This window comes from Mesoplodon bidens (assembly GCF_964165515.1).
Source record: "Mesoplodon bidens genome assembly, chromosome: 14".
Lineage (NCBI taxonomy): Eukaryota > Metazoa > Chordata > Mammalia > Artiodactyla > Ziphiidae > Mesoplodon > Mesoplodon bidens.
The window spans coordinates 36,910,349-36,921,113 of NC_138170.1; the positions used below are offsets into that span (position 1 = coordinate 36,910,349).

The window sequence follows — 10,765 nt, forward strand, 5'->3', positions numbered from 1 at the left end:
CCGTGAGCCATGGCTGCTGAGACTGCGCGTCTGGAGCCTGTGCTCCGCAACAGGAGAGGCCACAGCAGTGAGAGAGGCCCGCGTACCACAAAAAAAAAAAAGTCATTAATCTTCTGCGGTGCAATATATAACCAATAAGCACATGGAAGATGCTCAAGATCATTAGCATTAGGGAGGGCAGGGATCATTAAAACCATGGTGAGATACCACTGCTATGATGGTAGGAGGGCTATGATGGGAGAGACAGATAATAATAAGCTTTGGCAAGGATGTGGAAAAACTGGAATCCTCATGTGTCACTGATGGGATTGTAAAATGGTGTAACCACTTTGGAAAATAGCTTGCCAGTTTCTTAAAAAGTTAGACATAAATTACCAATTGACCCAGCCATTCCACGCCCAGGAAAAATGAACATTCATATCCAAAGACATGGACATGAATGTTCACAGCTGTATTACTGATAATAGCCAAAACCTGGAAATAACTAAGAAGTTCAACAGTGAATGAAAATGTGGTATACACGATGAAATATTATTCTGTGCCAACCAACTCTGTTGACACATCTGCTCCATCACCACAGAGCTCCAGGCCAGTTTTACACTCGTTCACATCAAAAACCAGGAGAAATAGACTGTTCTGGTTAGCCTCACTATCTAGACCCTTTTGCCACACTAGCTTCTAGACTATTCCAATGACTCTTCCTCTGTCCTTCCCTCTCTTGCTGGTCTCCATGCTGCTCCCCGAACGCATCAAGCACAACCCTGCCTCAGGGCCTCGGCGCCATCTGGAATCCTCTTACCCCCATGGCTAGCTTCATGGCTCGCTCCTACGTCTTCTCAATGAGGCTTTCCCTTACCACCTTTTAAAGACCATAATAGCACCACCCCTTTTCTATCCTCCTTTCCCTGATTTTTCTCCATGGAACTTATCAACTAATAAACTCCATAGTTTTGTCTGTCTCCTGGCTAGACCGTAAAGTCCATAAGGAAAGGGATTAGTCTTTTAGGTTCACTACTGAATCCCCAGGACCCAGGACAATGCCTGATCCACAGAAGGAATGCGATAAAAGATATGACATAAATGGATGAATTCATAGCCAACTTTTCCTTGGGCTGGGGTACAAGCATAACTTTTCCATGATGAAGACTGAGAGGGGGCCTGCTCTCCACAGTAAATGACATAGACTAGCACTAGGGACTTGCAGTTCACTTGATTCTGGCTGAAGCACGCCTAATCCTCCAAGCACAGTAAGTACCGACTGCCACCAATAGCCAAAAGACCCATCCATACCTTTGAGGAAGGGCCATCTTTTCTCTGCCTTATGGGTTCCTAGAGCATCCTGGATGAGGGTCCTTAGCTGGTAAGACAGGAAATTAGTCACACCTACCGCCTGAGACTGTAAGTGTCGCCAGAAAACCTATGCGATATTCACAGCATCTCTTCTAGGAATATTTTAGAAGGGAGAAAAAGAAAACACAACCTAAATACCTCTTGGTAGAGAAATGTTAGCTTTTAAAGAGTCTAAGGCTAAACAATTTAGTTATGAAAATATATTGTAGACTGTTGAATTCATTTAGTTTCTTATTTAAACTCACATCTTTTCCATCAAGTAAGAAGTCTTGGTTCATGTCTGTATGAAAATTCCTCTCTCTCATGAAAATTTAGCACAATGAGGTGGTTTTTAACCACACTCTTCCTGGGACATCAGTGATATCAGTGGTTCTGGCCACAGTTCATTGTGTTTTACCAGGTTGTTCTCCCGTTTACTACAAGGGAAGGGAAAGCTTCGTGAAGATCTTGGTTGACACTCTGGTTTTAACCCTTGATGGGGTTTTTCCCTTTAATTTGGGCACTTGGACATAATAGAAATGAATTAGGCTTTTTCCCTTGCAAATGGAGTAACCACACATTAACACATCTTGAATAAAACAACTAAACTTACAGAACATGTACTGTTCCATTCCAGTCAGCCTGCCTTCATCATTTGGGGCTGAATAGAGTCTTTTCTTCCTAAGAGCTGTAAACAAAAGTAGAGATTGTGTGAGACCACCTTTGCTCTTTATTACAGCTGGTCAAGACTCAACACATTCCTACCGACTGATTATGGAGGCTGCCTTCAGCCCTGGAACATAAGGGAATGATGCCCCCAAAAATGACATGGTGCACCACAGCATTAGGTAGATAGCTGTCGCTTATCTCTAACAGGATTGTCCTTTTCTGAACAAACTTTCTTCAAAAATAAAAATGAAAGGCAACTAGTTTCAGGAAGAACTGCTAAGTGACAATTATCATTAAAGTCAAGTCTTCCTGAAAAAAAGTTAAAAAACTCATTGTCTTCTGTTCCCACTTTTGGTTTGATATGACTATCTTTAGCATGTGCTGCAGATCTCCTCTTTAGTTATGAAAGAAAAAAGGAAAACTCACAAGGCCACGGCCCACACCCTCCTGTGTGCACACCCATTTTTCACATGGAGTGTTCATCACTATACTTATGTGCACACAGGTTTGTAGATTTTTTTTAACTTGTATTGCTATAGTCTGTTAGCAGCTATAAAGGAGTCCATCATGTACAGGGTACCATGATTTATTTGACCCATATGATTTCAACATTCATATTTCTAACTTTTATTATAATAATCTTGTGAGAAATATATTGGTATATGAGTTTAACAAGTAATATCTTTCTGAGATTCCTAGAAGTTGGATATGTGGGTTTGAGAGCGATTTGTTTTAGGTTCTTGATATGTCTGTTACCCTGTTTTCCAGAAGGTACATGGCAATTTATAGCCCTATAAGTAATGTCTTATAACCACTAACACTCTGTAACATGTATTACATGCCATGCCCTGTTCTAAGCTCTTCATAGAAACTCATTTAATCTTTATAACAATCTTATGAGGTAGGTGCTATTATTGTTCCCATTTTATAGAAGAGGAAATTGAGGCACAGAAGTTATGCCAGATCTTTTTACAGGAGGAAAATTCGTTTGAGGAAGCATAAGTTTTGTCAACTGAAGGTGAACAATGAGGGGCACCGGAGTTGCCACAATCACTGATGTATGTTACAGCAAAAGACTGTATCCACCTGAACTGTGAGGAGATAAGGAGTGTGGGATGGGGGGGGGGTGTCCTTTGTACCATCTGAGTAGCTATGGTCCTTCCCCAAACCAGAGATTTGGCAATAATGCAGGTAGTAGTAGTATTCCTAGTCAATTAGGTCTCAGCAAGTGAGTAACGTTTAGAACTACAACCTTTGTTAAACTCACATGTGGATTTTACAGAGCTAAGAAAGCAGATTTGGAATGGACACTTTGTCCAAAAACCTAGGAGGGGCTCATCTGGAACTAGAGCCTAATCACCTAAACGGTCTGACACCTCCCCGTCATGCCTGGCGCCCCTCAGTTGTGTTCCCTGATCCCAGCCAGAAGGTGGGCCAGCAAGTCAGGACGTAGGAGAAAGTTTCCCACCTGGGTAAGAGCCAAAAGCCAGGAGTAGGGGAGAAGCGGGGGAGAAAAGGGGGGGAGGGGGAGAGGGAGAAAATGAGAATGTGCAGGGGATGGAGATTCCTACCAGGGACTGTTGACCTTGTCACCAGAACAAGAAGGGTCGACGGGCACACAGCCACTTAGTTCAATCCTCAGCTTACCTCCGGCTTAATTTCTCTCCCCACAGATTTTGATACTTTGGAAGAGTCCCCACTCAAAGGCTCTTTCAGGTGCTCTGACTTAACCATCACCTTAACCAAGACATCTGCCAGAGTGGGGAGGGAGGGAACATATCAACAAAACATACCGACAGTGCTTCAATCTCACAAGCCCCTTTGGGACTTTTACCCCCCGAACTGACCTAAAGCACATTCTCATTGCTTGCATTGATGTTTGAGTTTACACTAGACTTGGGAATGGATTCTGAGACAATGGCCCTGGGTGATGTTGCTATTCAGGTTAAGCCTGTGAAACAAAACCTTAGATATTATGCTAAATATACTAAATATATTTTTTAAATAGATATTATCAATACTAAAATATACTTGTAAAAAATGTATTGTTTAGGGGCTTCCCTGGTGGTGCAGTGGTTGAGAGTCCGCCTGCCGATGCAGGGGACATGGGTTCGCGCCCCAGTCCGGGAAGATCCCACATGCCGCGGAGCGGCTGGGCCCGTGAGCCATGGCCGCTGAGCCTGCGCGTCCGGAGCCTGTGTTCCGCAACGGGAGAGGCCACACAGTGAGAGGCCCGCATACCGCAAAAAAAAAAAAAAAAAAAAAAAAAGTATTGTTTGTGTACTTGTAAAGGTTGGGAAGGCACATAGCCTGAAGTCCAGATCAGAAAGACTGATTTTGTCAATTTCCTGTCATGACTAGTGAAGACAATACTCTGTGGCCTGAATACACAGACTCACCTCTGCTATTGGCTTACAGGATGAGTTTAGAGGATTCAGGTCTCTAAACATGATTAATCGATTTGGAATATATCTAGTGCTCTCCAACTATGAAATCTTGCTTCTCCAACTATGAAATCTTACTTATGACTATGTTGAAATGCTAGAACAGAGCCATTTCTAGGAAACGAAGAAAATATTGTTACATCTACATGGGTAACAGGAGAAAGCGAAAGAAATTAATTTTGCTTTCCTACTTGTATGAATCAAATTCCTATAGTGTTTCAAACTTAGTTCAAAAATTGATAATGATTTTAATAATAGATGAACTTATTTAGTTCACATTCTGTGCCAAGGTATTCATGTTCAGTATGCTCTCTATAATTAATTAAATTGGTTTATCTTCACAACCTTAAGAGGTACTATCATTTCCATTTTACAGAGGATAAAACAAGTTAAATGACTTACCTAAGGTCACACAGCTAGAAAACTGCACAACCAGGATTCAAACCCAAGCTGTCTGAGTCTAGACTCTACACTTAAACCAAAACACCTTGTAAGACTGTATGTGTGCCTGACTTCCTTCATCCTCAGCCTGTTACCTCACCTGTAAAATGGAGTGTCTACCACCAATTTCAAGATTCTTGAGGGATTAGCAGAGGAGCATTTGTGAGCAGCAGTGTTTTATATAGTGGAGTCTCAACTGGCCTTCACTCCCTCTCCCGTGAGGAAAGATTTATTTTCATTCCTGAGAAAAAACTGAATCAGGGCCTTCCCTGGTGGTCCAGTGGTTAAGACTCTGCTCTTCCAATGCAGAGGGCTTGGGTTCGATCCCTGGTCAGGGAACTAAGATCCCACATGCCACAGGGTGTGACAAAAACAAAAACAAAAACTGAATCAGAGAATTATCATGACAGAGTGGAAAGGACCCAAGAAGCTGCCTCTTACAGCCACCCTTTGTTTGGAGGGTCAAACTCCCTTCCCCGCTTTTCTTTGGTCACTTATAGTAATGAGCATGCCATTTACCATGCAGTCCAATACACCTCAATACAGGGAGGTAAGTTCCTCACCAGTAAAAGGAAAACTTCTGACGGCTATTCAAAAACAGCAGCTGCCAAGTTACCCCTTTCAATAACCTTCAAGACTCCCGACTCCCCTGATAACCTTTCCTGGGTCCCAGCCCGACGAAGCTTGTCAGAACTGCCTTCAAAGTATGATACCCAGAACAGAACCATGTCAGGCCAGGTATAAGTACAGTAGAATAAAGGAGCACCATCCCCTCCCTTGATCTGCCTCTTCTACTTCTATTAATGTGACCCAAGTTTGTGTTCTCCAAACAGCATTAAAATAGCCACACCTGTGATACCAGATCTCATCTCCTAATCCCAATTACCTTCCATCCTCCAAAGCTGCCTCTTCATACTGACTACAAAGCGGCGAGAAAATAAACACCGTGATAGCTCTCAAGGCCAGAGCAGGAGAACAAGGCCATGAGACCAAGTTTTTGTGGCCCTCAAGCCCACTAAATGGTTAAAACAATCTCGAGTCAAAGTCTTGGAGCTCTGCAGTGTGAACCATTCTGAAGCCTGAAAGGCCAACTCACTCAACTCCCATTACTGACTTTGGGGCAGCTCCCTGTTTCCAGCTCTTCCCCCTCCAGACACTGTAGGATTATCCTTCCTGACCCTCTTGTGTTGGGGCATGCTTGTGTGACTACTCCCAGTCTATGAGTTCACTGCTGGGCCACAGCATTCAACTGCCAGTGCAAAGACAGACCCTCCGGAGCTCTTCCCCTCTGGTGAGGCATCCAAAGACCACCAGCTGGGTACCCCAGGGGCTCCTGTGAGCAGAGCCCACCTGCCAAATGGGATGGACTGTAGCCTGAGAGAGAGAAAAAAAGTCTTCCTTTGTTTTTAAGCCACTGGGATGGTGGTGGCGTTTGTTACCGCAGTGTAACTTTGTGTACTCTGACTGATACAACTCCATTATTAAATTCCTGAAAAGAATGGAGTTTCCCCCTCAACATTTCCTAGATCCTTCTCACACCACCTGGCATTGCCTAAGAGCTGACACCATCCCAACCCTTTTTCTTCCCCCTTTTTTTTCTGATTGGGCTTAACAGCTTTATTTGAAATGAAAATGCCATAGAAGCCCAGCAGTTACTGAGAAACCAGCAGGAAGACCTCCTCCCGAGGTCTTAGACAACAGCTCTTCCAGCAGCTGTAGCAAGAATCCAGGCTATGACCACCCTCAGTGAGCCACTGCCCTCTACCTTCAGAGGTGCAGGGGCCACCTGCCCCGTGAGCCCAGAGCGGGGAAGAGCAGTTGAAGGGAGGGAGAAAGATATCATCAAGAACAAACTGAGATTTTTGTGCAGCCCTGTAGTTCAGTTCAGTGTCTCCCTAGGAACGGCCCTCTGCTTGGTGAAACTGGTTTATTCCAGGCAGAGCAGACGCGGGGAATGAAATTCCATAAACAGCCTCCTGGAACAAGCACCTCTAGCTACAGATGTGCAGTCAGTGTCCCCGACAGGTCCCGACGGGAAATGAACGGTTCTGGCTTATTGTAAAAGTTAACAAGTTGCTGCAGTTTTGTTTTTTGCTCTGTGAGTCATGGGGAAGTGACACTCTGCAGAGCACCCGGCAGATCCAGAATGTCTAAGTCATAGGGCTGTCGGGCAGTTGCCAGGCTTCCTTTCCATATGCTACACGATCACTTCACTGGAGGGAACCTGCCTATGCCCCCATACTCGGGGGGGCCCCAGGGTACCCAGCACTTGCTCTTTTAGAGTAGAATCAGCTTCCCGGGCTCAGCGCCAGGAACCCACCAACTTCAGACCGTGGGCTTTGTGGGGAGGAAGTGTAACTTAAATCTGATAGGATTCTAAAACCTAACGATTTGGAAGAGTTGGGTAGAAGGGATTCAAAAGATGGAATAAATACCATCTATTTTCCTATAAGGTATTTGAGAAGGAATAACTGGTACTCATTCAACTCACTGGATCCCCACTGATGTAAATAAACAAGGCCCCCCAGAACTGAGAAAATGCCTCTAGAGCATTCATTAAGGCCCTTCCCCTCACTCAAAGCCCTCCCTCATTAGGATTCCATAACGTCTAAAAGCATTGAGTTTATCATTGTATTTCCTGAGGTTCCTAAACAGATACTGCAAGGAGAGGTAGCATTCGTCCACCAGTTATAAGCTATGTGCCAAGAACTTGCTGGGCCCTGGGGATACACGAGTGAACAAGTCAGGGGACATGCCTTCGTGACACTGGCATTCCAGTGAGAGAGGCAGACAGTACACAGGAAGACTGCCGACAACAGTAAGTGCTCTGAAAGAACTGAATGGGGTGATGGGACAGTAACTGTTGGTGGCGTCTGAGCTGAGACCTAGAGGATGAAAAGGAGTTGGCCGGTAAGGAGCTGTAGCCAGGGACAGAAGGCAGGTGATCTGGGAAGCTGGACTCGGTGAGAGACACAGGGCAGGTAAGTTTCGACCAACAGGACAAACCTCAGGCCCAGTTCTCTTAGGCCTGCCTCGCTGCAGGACGGCACTTAAAACCACCCCACAGCTCGAGATGTTGGTCCCTGGGTCACCCTCCCATGTGTACGTGCAGAGGATGCCAGCCCCTTGTGGCCCGTCGTCCCCACTGGCCTCTGTCCACACCCAAGGTTGAGATGGACAAGCCATCGATGGTTGAGTTCTTCACCCTGGCAGGGGAGGAAGCCTGTGGGTTTGTGCCTTGTGTCCTGGCCTCTGTGGAGCTCTGGGTGGGACAAGGGTATGGCCTCCAGCAGTACCTGCTGAGAGATTAGCCGTGAACCTACTGAGCAGGCCACGGGGCCAGGTGACAACCTTGTGTTCTGCACTCTTGCCCTTCAAACCCGAAGGCTTGGCCAGCAGGGGCTATTGAGAACATGAAATGTGGCTCGGGTGACTGAGGAACTAAATTTCTAACTTCACATTTTAGTTAACTTTAATTTAGGCTAGCAGTTATCATATTAGATAATGCAACATAGATTAAGATCAAGTACTTTTAGCAAAAGACAACAAAAGCCAATTGACACCCAAACAATTACTGGAATTGTCAGATAAGCATAGTTGTGCGGGAAAATGGTAAAAGAAATAACATAATCAAAGCAAAAAGACACTATTAGGAATAAATGGGCAGATTAGAAAATAAGTGAACTTCTAGAAATGAAGAATTGAAATAAAACTCCATGGCTACTGATATATTTCAAGTAAATTGCAGATATCAAAAAGTAAGATAAACAGATGGATAGACAAACGGATATGATAAACTGAATAAAATGTCAAGAGTAGAATATAGGTAGTAGGTATATGGGCATTTATTGTAAAGGTCTTTTAACTTGGTCATTGTTTGAATATTTATAATAAATGTCAGAAGAAAAAAAAACCTTCATGAACCAAATAAATCCCCCATGAATGCAGCACAGAGACAAGGAGATGAAACTATGAGACAAGTTAAGAGATTTGGAGGATTGAATAAGAAAGTCTTAGCTCTATAATTGGAGTCCCAGAAGAAATGAGTGGAAAATTGAGTTAAAGAAATACCTGAGGGGGCTTCCCTGGTGGCGCAGTGGTTGAGAGTTGGCCTGCCGATGCAGGGGTACACGGGTTCATGCCCCGGTCCGGGAAGATCCCACATGACGCGGAGCGGCTGGGCCCGTGAGCCATGGCCGCTGAGCCTGCGCGTCCGGAGACTGTGCTCCGCAACGGGAGAGGCCACAACAGTGAGAGGCCTGCGTACAGAAAAAAAAAGAAAGAAAGAAAGAAAGAAAGAAATACCTGAGGGGGCTTCCCTGGTGGCACAGTGGTTGAGAATCTGCCTGCTAATGGAGGTGACACGGGTTCGAGCCCTGGTCTGGGAGGATCCCACATGCCACAGAGCAACTAGGCCCGTGAGCCACAACTACTGAGCCTGTGTGTCTGGAGCCTGTGCTCCGCAACGAGAGGACGCGATAGTGAGAGGCCCGCGCACCACGATGAAGAGTGGCCCCCGCTTGCCACAACTAGAGAAAGCCCTCACACAGAAACGAAGACCCAACACAGCAAAAATAAATAAATCAATTAATAAATTCCTACCCCCAACATCTTCTTTAAAAAAAAAAAAAAAAGAAAGAAAGAAAGACCTGAGGAAGAAATGCCTGCAAGTTTTCTCAAACAGATAAAAAACATGCATCCACAAGTCCAAGATGCACAAAGTAGTAATTAAAGGTGGCCATAAAAACTCTGCTACTCCACCCACTGAAAGGGAGAGTCTTGCTCGTCTCCCCTTGAGTCTGCACTGGCTTCAGCAACTGGCTTGATCCATAGGCCACAGCAGAAGTCACACTGCATGACACCCGAGGCACCGTCAAGACCATTCAGCTTTTATCTTGGTTTCTTGGAAAGCTGTTCCAGGGAAATCCAGCCACCTTGTAGAAATGTGACTAAAGAGTTCTCAAAACCATATAAAGAGGGACACACAGTGCCCAGCCTTCCAGCTGTCCCCACCAACATTTGGATTATGAACGCCTATGAGCAAAGCCATCCTGGACCCTCCAGACCAGCCCAAGTTTCAGCTAAATACCAGCAAGAAATTCCAGTCAATCCCACGTGGAATGGGAGAATCACTCTGCTGAGACCTGCCTAAATTTCTGACCCACAAAAGAGAGATGAAAAAATGGCTGTTTCTTTAAGCCACTAAGTTTTGGAGCAGTTTGCCATGCAACAAAACCAGGAAATTAACTCAGAAGCAAAAGGACGCAGAGCACCATCTAGTGTTCTTCCTTTAAGCAGTCCTGCTGCTTCTGTGCTCTCTCTTCTAGGATGTAGTTGGAAGCAAGTTCCCACTCCTCAAATAGTGAGGATAAGCCATTGCCCCACTAGCAACTGCTTCCTTGGGCTCAGGCCAGGGAAGCACTCACTAAACTTCTAGATGCCATCTCTGCTCAGGCCAGACTTGGAGAGGGAACTGGAAAAACCAGTGAGCTCTGCAGAAGGAAAGCGTTAATCACAGAAAGCTTGAATTGCAGCTCCCAGGGAGCACAGCAGAGAGGCCCGCAGCCACTGTGCTCTTTCCTTGACTGGACAAGCCCTGGGGCATGGCTGGACTTAGGGGGAGGTATCACTGTCTGAGACCTGCCCTCCAGTCTCAGACAGGGCATCCGAAGGCAACTGTAAACCTGACACCAGCCATGAAGGTGGTGTAGACATCCCTGTGGCCCCCTCTGGTATCCCAGGACCTCTGTGGTAGGCGAGGGCGGGAATACCAGTGAGGGTTGGGGAGCATACTCAGGGGCAGCGGTGGATGAGGAACTCAGCAGGAGGCCATTGTCAGCATCACTCTGGCCAGGCTCCCCAGTGGCTCTGTGGCCAGCCCC

The 10,765-nt window shown here is 45.6% G+C and overlaps 1 long non-coding RNA gene across 1 annotated transcript; it reads right to left on the reverse strand.

The window, feature by feature from the left end:
- Window positions 1-1,304: 1,304 nt before the first annotated feature.
- LOC308627935 lies at window positions 1,305-9,033 on the reverse strand. Its single transcript, XR_014017471.1, has 3 exons — window positions 8,955-9,033; window positions 1,943-2,017; window positions 1,305-1,357 (listed from the first exon to the last, which is right to left on the reverse strand). It is a non-coding gene; the product is annotated as an uncharacterized lncRNA (long non-coding RNA).
- Window positions 9,034-10,765: the final 1,732 nt, after the last annotated feature.